This window comes from Rhinolophus sinicus, chromosome 6 (genome assembly GCF_057876585.1).
Source record: "Rhinolophus sinicus isolate RSI-liver-muscle chromosome 6, RSI-T2T, whole genome shotgun sequence".
In the NCBI taxonomy this organism is placed as follows: Eukaryota; Metazoa; Chordata; class Mammalia; order Chiroptera; family Rhinolophidae; genus Rhinolophus; species Rhinolophus sinicus.
Window position 1 is genome coordinate 15481789 of NC_142506.1, and position 12122 is coordinate 15493910.

Consider the following 12122-nt stretch of genomic DNA (forward strand, 5'->3'; position numbering starts at 1 on the left):
ACACAAGATGTGAGTTATCATAATAATGTTCTTCATTATCCTCTTGGTATTACGGTTTTAACTAATCTTTTCCTAGGATTCTGGGAATTCTCCCACAGTCTGACTTCCCCTTAACGCCCATGTTGCAAAATCAAGGATGAGGATCGTATATTAAAATGAAAATCAAAGATACTTTTAAAAGGGAAAAGATGTTTAAACATTTAAAATGGGAAAGAGGGACGAGAGGGGGGGTTTCTATGCAGTAGTATAGTGGCTAGCCAGATGGAGGTGACTCTTGCACCTGCCACTAGGTGTGTGACCTTGGACACGTTACTTAATCTCTCCCGGCCTCAGTGTCCTCATCTGTAAACTGAGGTGACTGATAGAATGTGTTTCATGGATAGTGTTGTGAGGCTTGAAGGATATAACATGTGTAAAAGCTTACAGAGCAGTGCCCATAACATAGTACACAATAAACATGAGATGCGTTCTTATTAACTAAATAGAAATTCACTGAGTGTCTGTTTGGTGCCACATCCCCAGCAGTATGCAACTGCTTCCCCCCAACTCTCACCAGACCTCAGACTTGCACAGTTTGGGATGAACACCCCAGCATGCGGAATGTAAGGACAGCCTGTGTTTTGTATCAAGAGTTTCCTTGTTCGGGGAAAGATCAAGGCTGTGTACAAAGTCTGTGATCGTAACGATGCCTTAGGGATAAAATGCAGTGTAAAAAAGATGTCAGCCTTCTCTTCCTTCCTTTCTTCTCTTCTTCTTCCTTCTTCCCTCCCCTCCTTTCTCCCTTCCTTCCTGCAATTTTCTTTTTAAGAGTTCATTATGCGTTTGATGCTAGGCTAGAAATCTCAAAATTTTGTGTGATGAATCCCTCAGAAATACTGGTAGCCTTCATATTGCCCAGAAATCCAGTGAGTCTTTAGAACACAGCTAAAATCAGTCTGTGAAAGTATCAGGTGATTCACTGCACTAAAGCATATGAAGGGCTAGTTTCCTAAGTTCTAGGGTTTCTAAAACAGTGGTCTCCAATGTTTTTGAATATTTACCTTGATTCAGTGAAAAAAAAAAAAATTGAGGGCTCATCCCCAATATAGATACAACATTAATTCATAAATTTCATAGAGCTAGTATAAATGATATATTATTTATTAAAAGACACTAACAATGGAACACTTAAAGAAATGAGATTAAAATAAATAGACACTCTAGTATTTCTTTTTGTGTGCACGAATTGTCCTATGCACACTTCTGGGGTCTCACGCTTCACGTAAGACATTCCTTCTATGGGATTTATATCTTTTTTTTTCTTTTTTTAATCTGTACAAGAAAAATATATAACTATAAAATGAAGAGAAATGCTTTCTTTTTACGAGGCCAGCAATGTGTGAAGTAATTGGCAACCTTATTCCTTGTCAAGCCAAATAAAACTTCACTGGAAGCAATAAAAATTCTTCAAAAGAACGCAGCACATTTTTTTGAGAGGACTTGTCTTTTCATTCAGAGTTGCTAAACCCACTTGCCAAACTCAACAAGAGAGCATAAAATGGTTAAGCTCAAAGTCTCTGCAGCCACCTTTCCGGGATATAGGTTTGACTCTATGACTCCCTACTAATGTGTCCTTGGATGTGTTCCTTAGGCTTTTTGTGCCTCATTTCTTCATTTGTAAAAGGCAGAATGAAAGTATCCCTGCGTCATCAGGTGTCTGTGAAGATTAGGTAACTCGCTGGCACATGCTATGTGTTCTAGGGTTAGTTTTTATGAGTGACTTGAATAAAGACAGCCTTAAAAAGCTAAGCTCTCTCTGCTTCATTTTTGAGTAAATTGGTAAACTGCTTTACAACCATCAGGAGTCAAAGCACAGATGTCTTGAAGTGAGTTTAATCCTTAATCCACAGATAAGCAGATCAAAGGTGATTTGCTCAGCTTCTCAAAGGAAAGGAGCAGAAAATAAAAAGCAGACCCCCGTGTATGCTTTGCCCCATGAATCTGTCATTGCTACAGGCTTTCTTCTAACTCCCACCAAATCCATCCTGAGTGAAGGGGATTTACATAGGAGGGTATGAGCCAGAGGTCCTGTCCTCTCACTCCCCTGTCTGCGTCTGTGGAATTTTATCAAAATCAATCTCGAAGGTGAATTTTACGGGTGAATGTTGGCAGAAGCATGTATCAAGGGTGAAGGGCACTGCCTGCCTAAGTGTGGAAGCTGGAATAGTGTATGTGTTTGTGATGAAGAATTCCAAGTTAGTATTCAATGGATCGGCTAAATGTATTTACCAATTGAGGCCATCTCTTTGACTCTTGCCTAACCAGATAGATAGATAGATAGATAGATAGATAGATAGATAGATAGATAGATAGATAGATGGATGGATGGATGGATGGATGGATGGATGGATGGATGGATAAATAGATGATAGATGGATGGATGGATGGATGGATGGATGGATAGATGATGGATGGATGGATGGATGGATGGATGGACAGATAGATAGATAGATAGATAAAAGGAAGGGAGGGAAGGATGGAGGAAGAGAGGAGAAATTTTTACTGAGTACCTACTAAGTGCCCAATACTCTGTTAGCTAATACATGAATATTCGTTCTCATTTAATCATCACAACAATTCAGTTGGGGTGGGGCTCATCATCCACCTGAGGACACATGAGGACACTGAGGTTCAGAAGGTTTAAGTAACTTTCTCAAGATACAAAGACATTACGAGGCATCGCCAGGATTCATTACCTGAGTGTGTCAGAATCTAGGTCACCACGTCTTACTGTCTCCCAGGAGCCACTCACCAGGGTCCTGGGTAGCTCTAAGAGGCCAGGTCCCTGGAGTGACCATCCCACTGGCTATTCTCTAGGAGTAGCTCCTTGAAAAAATGCAAACCATTGAGCTGTCACAGACCCAACACTTAGGCACAAGCTGAATCTCAATGGCAAGAAAATTACCCTTTTGATAATGATTCTGTCAAGTTAGCCCTTCCCTGGCTCTATAGTATTACATTTACTAAATTACTCATTTTCATGAGAATCGTGATTGAAGAAGACTACCCCAAGGCAATATGGGAACTAGGAATCTAAGAAGAGAAGGGGTGTTCTGGGACTTTCCAGCCTTCATAGTCATCTAAATTCCCAGATGAGCTCTTTCCCATCCCTCTTCCACTCAGTGCTTGCAATTAATTGGAGTATTTTACACATGTCTTTACAGAGACTTCCCAGTTTGAAAAAAAAAAAAAAAATCATTGTGTTCCACAATTCATTTATAATTCAGTTGTTTGGGTCTTGAACTGCACTTTTCCACAGGATTCATATTCTCAATTTAGCTACAAAAACTCTCTGACCTATAATGTAGCTGAAATTTACTTAACACCATACCAGTAAAATGTGAAGAATAGACCTGAATAAGAAATATTTATTTTTGTAATTACTGAAATTATAATAAAAATAATAATAACTGAAACCTTGTACCTGGCTCTGTATTTAACATAATCTCATGAAAGTTTATCAGGGTATCACATTCCGTTTTTATAAATGAGAATACCTTCCCGAGCCAGATAAAGTAATTAACCTAAAGATACAGAATTAGTAAATGGTCAGGATTTGAACTCAGATTTGGTACATATTTCATGTTCTTGTTTCTCAGCCTCTCTGAATTTTAATGTAATAAAGTGCTAGCGTCAGAGACAGGAGATTCAATTTTACTTCCAGTTCTGTTGATAACATGCTTTGGGCAAGTCCTTCGACTTCTCTGGACTTAATTAGTTTACTAATTAGTTGAACAGTTTGGACAATTGGTCTTTAAAGTCCAGCCCCTCAATAATAAATTTCTTACCACCTCTGGAAACAGCCCTTTACCCTTATTCCATGGATACAATTTTTAGAAAATTTCTTCTTTCTAGTCAATGAAAATATATGTCCCAATAATTTCCAAACATTTTTCTGCTAGAACCCAACCCTACAGTATAAATCTACATGCCCTTTTCCCTCCCTCCCTCCCTCCCTTCCTTCCTTCCTTCCTTCCTTCCTTCCTTCCTTCCTTCCTTCCTTCCTTCCTTCCTTCCTTCCTTCCTTCCCATCCACCCAATCAGTAAGAATGTAATGCAGTACCAGTACTGGGGGATACAAAGTGGTTACAGACAAATGGGTGGGATTGAAATGAAACAATTAAAATTAAACTTTTAATTTTTAGTGTAGTTACATCCAGAGTTCAGTAGGAACACAGAGGAATCCCCCCTATGTCTATCTGGGATATATTAGTTATTGTATGTTGGGCTAACCTGAAGTAGCAACGAAGCCTGACATCTCAGTAGCTTAACACAAAGAAAGTTTATTTTTCACTCAAGTAAAATATAATGTGAGTTGGTAATATTTCTAGGCAACTCTCCTCTAAGTGATGAACCAGGAACAAGATTGCTTCAAACTGATAATTTTACCATCATTGATACTTCACTTCCAACTACCGTATTTTGCTCTGTATAATGAGCACTTTTTTGCCCAAATTTGTGAGGGAAAAATAAGGATGTGCATTATCCATGGATAGTACTAATTCCATCTGTATATAAATGTTTTTAATTCCTTTATTTAGCTTATGAGTTAAAAGTGTAACTCTACAAACCAATAATGATATTCGTATGAAAATAATACCCTGGAATATGATAATCGGTTTTGTTGAACTTATGACGAACTTGCAACGATGAATAGTTCTTGGCCTTCTATGATGGGTAAATATCGTAAACGTGTTACTCGTACATAACATTTCTTGCACCTTGTATCTGTTCTTGTGTTTTGTAATTATTTGTTACATAAAATTTCTCATGCCATAATATGTTAAAAATATAAATGCTAAAATTCCTTTATAATACAAAAAAAGTACCTAAATGTAAACTAATACAGATTTGAATTAAAAAATTAAAACGAAAGATTTTTTTCCCCCGGAAAGTTTGGGCCAAAAACATGGGTGTGCATTGTTTATGGGAATGCATTACACATGGCAAAATGCAATACAGAGACAGGAACAGAGAATTGGAAAATCATGCATAGAGTTTTCTTGCTAGGGTTCTGTATCATTTATGTTGCCTCTGCCCACATTTCCCTGGATAGAACTCAGTCACCTGGTCCCAGCTACCTGCAATGCAAAATGGTAAATGTACTCTTCCAGTAGTTCCAGAAGTCAAATCAGTGACCACATTGCATTATGTTTCTTAGGAACTCAAGGAGTTTCGATAGAAGAGTCGCAAATGAGTTAAGATTTGAAAAATGGCAGGAGTTTTACAGGTGATAAATCTGATGAAGGGATTTGGACAGAATGAAATTCCTGAGCAAAGATGCAGATAGAGCCAAAGATCCAGAAAAAAACATGCCATGTCCAGAGACCAGCATTCATTACATAAATAATTAAGTGGGTCCACACTACTTTTTAGTCTCTTCACTAAGTGTTGTGATTATTTTGATAATGTTGTCTAAAGCGGATGTCTCAGCAAGAGTTACCCCCAAAACAGTTTCTGAGACAAATTCTTGAGTAAAGATAGTATATTTACAAAGTGATCCCCAAAAGCAGACAAGATGGACAGGAGAAAGCGAAACAGAAAAGGAAGATAAGCCAAAACAAGGTTACATTGCCTAGCTGACCCTGATGCAGGCAACTGTTGCATGAGCCTGAGGGTCATTATTGGAGGTTTATCAAATGTGTCTCGTGACTGCTCTGAGACGCCTTGGAGTTGTGCACAAGAGCTATCCAACACCATCCATTTCCAGTGCTGTCCACCTCTGACACCACTCCCTCCCACGAGTCTGACCCATCACAAAGTCCCACTCAAAGCAACAGCCAGCTATTAAAAGTAGACTTGTGGAACTAGATCCAGTCCCTGCTGCTGCCACTGGTTCTGAGGCACATAATTCAAATTCATTCACTCCTACATTATCTATTATGGACTAAATGTGTGTGTGTCCCCCAAATTCCTACACTGAAGCCCTAACCCCTGATGTGACTGTCTTTCGATACAGGGCCTTTATAAAATAATGAAAGGTAAGGCAGGCCACATAAGCACACTGTAAGAAGTAAACTATCTGCGAACCAGGAAGAGGGCTCTCTCACCAGGAACCAAATTATCCAGCACCTAAATCTTGGACTTCCCAGCTTCCAGAACCATGAGAAGTACATTTCTGTTGTTTAAGCCACCCAGTCATGGTAATTTGTTCTGGTAGCCTGAGAAGAATTAAATACCCATTTAATATTTTCCCCATCCTTAGCGAGAACTTTGGCTGATTTAGCAGTCTTTCTTAGTGGCCAAGGCTTATCTAGTGAAATGGCCTAGATCTTCAATCTTGAGGGGTTTGGACTCATGACCTTGTCAGGTTGTGGTGGTTACACCTGCCCAGTCATCATGTTCACTGGGTGCAGAACTAGCAAGGCATTTCCCAGTGAATTCCCTGGCTTTACTCCAACTTCTAGCAGCAACCCTAGTTCCTCATGGCAATCATGATCAATTACTCACACCAGTACTATCATCATTTCCTTGTTGGTTCTCGAGCATGAAGAATCCAGAGTGATTAAATGGTAGTCCTAGCTTCAACTACAGAGAATTAGGGTTTCTGGGTGGGAATTCCCACCCGTTCTAGGGAATTTTTTTCACTTTTCCGTTCCTGAATCCCGAGAAAAGTTGGTTGGGAAATCGGGAAAATCGGCTCCTTGAACCCAGGTGGTTGGTAGTATTGGCCATCACTTTGTGGAAACGATTCATCGTGGAGAAAACAGTTTATATCTCAGGATTCGGGAATGGGAAAGCGAAGGAAATTCCTGAGAACGGGCGGGAATTCCTGCCTGGAAACCCTACAGAGAATCCTTCCCTTGGAGGTAAACCCTTTAGGAAAATGGGACCTCAAGTCCAGCAGAGCTTAAGTACAAATTTTACAACTGAGTTTCAGAGAATAATGATATGAGTTTCTGATTTTACATAAATCTCTTGGTGCCTGAATCCATGTATTCTACCTATTAGAGACCCAGCACCATGTTTTGACCATTGACTCAGTGCATTTACTCCATACTGGAGGTAGTGCTGCAACCCTAAGGTCAATATTACTGAACTGGCACATTACTTGAGTTTTTTAACAGCCTTTCCACTATTCTATTAGACAAATCGCTTCTTGTATTTAATTTTTTTTCAATTACAATTGACATTCAATATTATATTAGTTTCAGATGTGTGGTGGTATAGACATTTACATAACTTATGAAATGCTCTTCCCAATAAGTCTAGTATCCACCTGACATCATACACAGCCATTACAATATTATTGGCTATATTCCCTCTGCTGTACTTCACATCCCTATGACTATTTTACAACTGCCAATTTGTACTTCTTAATCCCTTCTCCTTTTTTACCCATAAGCCAACTGCTTCTTGATGATTTGGTACATAATAAGTCAAGTAGATCTCATGGCTGTGATGATGTTTCAGCCATTCTATAAGCCTTCTAATTGTGGTGCTCGTTATAGCACTGAAGGCAGAAAAGACAAACCCATATTCTTCCAGATAACAATTCCCACCAGGACGGATTATCTCCTCTTTCAAGGTAGAAGATGTTTGATGTTATCAACCAGCCAAGCAACTGACTGGTTTCACTGAGAGAGGGTACTGTTACAAGGGCTCAGCACTGGTCTCTGATGATTACAGATTGGGTATTTAGCCAAAGCAGTACCTAGATCAGCTTTGGAGAGAGGCATCCCATGTTTTTTAGTCCATACAGATAGACTCTATCTCTGCCACTATGGCCACTTAATTCATGAGTCCATTGTGCCAGCACTGGACTGGCAGAAGTGAGGCTGGCTGTCATACTCTGCAATGGTTATTGGGTATTTCCTCTCTGGTTCACACTCTTCTCATGGTTTACGTCTTCTACCAGAGGTCCATCCATGTGAACCCTATGCAGACTTCCTTTTTGCCCTTCTTCTTATCTTATTCTAAGTTTCTAAGAAAATGGCAAGCTATTTTCTACTAGCCATGAATCCACAACTATCCATACCTCATGCCACTTCTTCCTCCATATAAAGTGAGCACACCAAGTGTTTTACTTGTAACTCTGCCCACTGGAAGGATTTTCCCCTCCAATCTCATTTAGGAATCCCATTGCTGAGTCCTTTTAAACTATTGTCAAGACAATGAGATATCATCTCACACCTGTTAGGATGGCTAACATCAACAAGACAAAAATTACAAGTGATGGAGAGGCTGTGGATAAAAAGGAACCCTCATACACTGTTGGGAACGTAAACTGGTTCAGCTATGAACCAATTGGTTCAGCTATGGAAAACAGTATGGAGGTTCCTCAGAAAATTAAGAATAGAATTACCATATGACCCAGCAATCGCTCTCCTGGGTATCTATCCAAAATATCTGAAAATATTTATCCATAAAGACAGATGTACTTTGATGTTCATTGCCGCATTATTTACGGTGGCCAAGACATGGAAACAACCAAAGAGTCCTTCGATAGATAATTAGATAAAAAAGATGTGGTGTATATACGCAATGGAATACTACCCGGCCATAAGGAAAGATGAAATACTGTCATTTACGACAACATGGATGGATCTTGAGATTATTATTCTAAGCGAAATAAGTCAGACAGAAAAAGTTGAGAATATATGACTTTACTCATACGTGGGATATAAAACTGAAAGCAACAAAGGAGCAAGACAAATAAACAAACAAAAACTCATAGACACAGATAACAATTTAGTGGTTACGAGAGGGTAAGGGGGCAAAGGGGATGGTAAAAAAGGGTAAAGGGGTCAAATATATGGTGATGGAAGAACTAACTCTGAGTGGTGAACGCACAATGTGATATATACATGATGTATTATAGAATACACACTTGAAACCTATATAATTTTATTAACCATTGTCACCCTAATTAATTTAATTTAAAAAAAGATAATGTACCAACATCAAAATATTCATAATGTGGCAGCATGCACTCTGAATCATTGTAGATTTTATGTCTTACCCTCTGGCTCTGGCTCACATGTCTCTCACAGGAGTACTTGCATTTCGGGCTCCTTTTTGCTCTCAAGGTTCAAATACACAGACGCATCTAACACTGTGTGATATGAAGAGGATTAAGAGAGTTCTATGTCAATCAAATGCTTGAGCTACCACATGACTCAACTTTCCTTCTATCCATAACGCATCACAACCTACCATATATGATAGTCTTAATAATTATGACATTACTACATGATAAGGACTATCACCATCACTTCTAAGAGGTAGTAAGAGTTTAATCCCTTTCTGATCTATGAGTAACCCAGCTTTAAAATCCCATCACAGGGCTCTGTTTTATATGAACACTCTTAGGAACTCCAATCTTTCATATTTCTTTGAAAACAGAGCGTCAGTCAAAGGCATACCTAAAGGTAATTATTTGGGAAGTAATCTCATGGATTAAGAATTACGAAAAGAGGGAGTATAAAAGGAAAAGAGAGAAAACTAAATATGAATTGTTGAGTTGGCCATCAGTACAGGTGAGAGGTCCTCAAATCTCCACGACCTGCAGCAGAGAGAGGTTTACCAAATATGTCGCCAGGCTTCTATCCCCCACACATCAAGGTGGCTCCAGGTGTGTAAACATTCCACACTTGAGCTGCTCAAGAATGATGGTGAGAGGTTTCCTCAGAGAACCCCATGCTTTGATGACAGATATGTCCCAGGGAAGGAAGAACTATGTGGCTTAAGGACAAGGTGAGGCATTTTCAGAATGCACCTGAGTGAAGCTATTCAAGTACTATATGCAACTGGTCACGGTAATATGACCATGACCGAAATAAGAGGTGAGGGTTCAGAAGATTAGATGTGATATAATGTGAAAAGGATTGAGCAGAATTCAGCTGGACAGAGGCCTGATGCCAGGATATTTCTATGTGATGAAAACTACTTCAGATTTCATCCTTTAACAGATGTCACTGAAGGATTTTCAGCATGGAAAAATATGCTCATATATGCATGTTAGAACGATGAAAACAAGCTTGTAGGCAGAATGAAATGTGCTGGAACTAGTGATATAAAGAAAAAAAAAGACCATTTTCAGTAAAGAGGGGAGAACTCCAGGCCGTAGGAATATATAGAAAATGCCCACTTGAAAGCTATTTTGGAGGAACAGTCAATGGGCTGGGTTTGGGTTAAGCAGGAAGAGAGCAAGAGAGAGAAGTTCTAGGATTCCTCCCAGGTGAGCAGTTGGGTAACTTAATGGTGCCATGCACAAGTTAGAAACACAGACTCGGAGAAAGTTAGCTGGTGGAGGTGAAGTGCTGGACGTACAGAGCTCACTTCGGGTACGCAGAGTTTAAGGAATGGGTTGGAAATTTGGATGTGCATATTCAAAAGGAATTGGGGATATCAGTGTGGCGTTCAAGAGAGAGACCTGGGCTGGGTAGAGTGGGAATTGATAGCATACAAGTGGTATGCTGAGAGAGAGAGAAACAGCAGCCTCGGAAAGATTGCTACACGAGATCATGGGATTCTCTTAAGGTCAGTTCTTGGCAGTTGTAAGGGAAAAAGGAGAAGACTGGAAATGAAGAAACATAAGTCCATGCCACTAGAAAAGGTGACATAGGATTCCTGGGCTCCTAGTTGTTGGTCCCCCCCCCCCCCCCCAACCTATAGCTAGAATAGCTGAAAATAAATGGTGGCCATCATTTCTGAAGTATTAGGTTGGTGCAAAAGTAATTGCAGTTTTTGCAATTATTAACCTTTTAAACCCAATTACTTTTGCACCAACCGAATAGTACCTCATTTGGAGGAAGCTACTTCATATTTCCCTAGGGGTCAAAACAGTTCTTCACACTTAGATTTCCTATCAATAACAACAGCTAATCACGTTTGAGTGCTTAATATATCAGGTATTGTTTGCATCTAGAGCTTCCCAAAATGTACGATGCTTGCTGTAGATGAATTATAGTCAGGTTGAACATATGTCCTGGTTTGCCCAGTAAAATCCAAGTTTTTACCTCGTGTATTAATAGCCAGTGTGATTATTAATATGCCCAATTTCACTTTCAGAAGTGTGTAGAACTGCATGACAAATTACATAGTCTTCTTAGTTAGAAATGTGCTTAGACACTGTTCCCCTCAAGGAGGCTGGATGGCTTAGCCTTGTTGGGAGCTCCAGGCTAGTGTCCTCTGGCCTCACCCATTTGCATCACTGTGTTAGGTGAATATCATAGCTTTCTATGTGTGCTAAGATGTGGAAAAGGTAGAGAATCTGGGCAACTCGCTCAGTAGCATTATCCAAATTTTAGAGATAAGGATATGGTTGAAATGGCACAGGAAAGATCAAACAGGAAGAGAAACAATAGAAATGCAGACCTCTCTAAGTAATTTCACATGGCTTTCTAGCCATCTTCCTATGAAGAGGGCATCCAGTTAACGTATCCTATGCTGTGTGATGCGAATCACAGACTCACTCTGTTTATGCTGAAATGAATCTGTGACGATGAGAACAGCAAGTATTCACCTCTTAAGACTACCAAAAAGAGAAATCCTCCTTCCTACTTTTTAAGAAACAACAGTGCCATTTGGAGCCCAACAGAGTATTTCAGAAGAGCCTTAAAATCTGTGAACTAGAACCTGAGATACAGTGTAATTTCTTCTGCACACCATTTCCGTTTATGTGGTTCCTGACATTGAATCTTCAAGTCACTTTGAAACACAGCTTTCTTATCAAGCACACTTTTAAAGTCGTCTGACTTAGATTTACAAAAAGTAGCTGAAAAACATAATCTGGTAAAGACTCCGACTTCTGTCTATTATAATCGGTCCCACCGTTTTTGTAAATATTTAGAAAATACATTTCAGTCTCTAAAACTAGTTATGTTATTCAGCCAGAATATTTCTCTTTGCAAAAGGCAAATTCCACTGGAACTAAGTCAATGAAGAGAAAATAAATTAAAGATGATTACACAAAGAATTTCCCTAACCCAAGATTACTCAGTTACTAAATGGCAATTAGGGAATCCAAGATAGGTTTAGATGATTTCAAAAGCCTGGGGCTTTGTTTTTACTTTATTCCCTGTACTGCACTTTACATTCCCATGACTATTTTGTAACTACCTATTTGTACTTCTTAATCC

The 12122-nt window shown here is 39.3% G+C and overlaps 1 long non-coding RNA gene across 1 annotated transcript in view; it reads right to left on the bottom strand.

Annotated features, from left to right (window-relative positions):
• LOC148757836 (uncharacterized) overlaps positions 1 to 12122 on the bottom strand; it is a 364219-nt gene that overhangs the window by 45323 nt on the left and 306774 nt on the right. The window contains exon 8 of the long non-coding RNA XR_016021507.1: positions 9002 to 9094. This is a non-coding gene — a long non-coding RNA (uncharacterized LOC148757836). The remainder of the gene's footprint in view (positions 1 to 9001; positions 9095 to 12122) is intronic.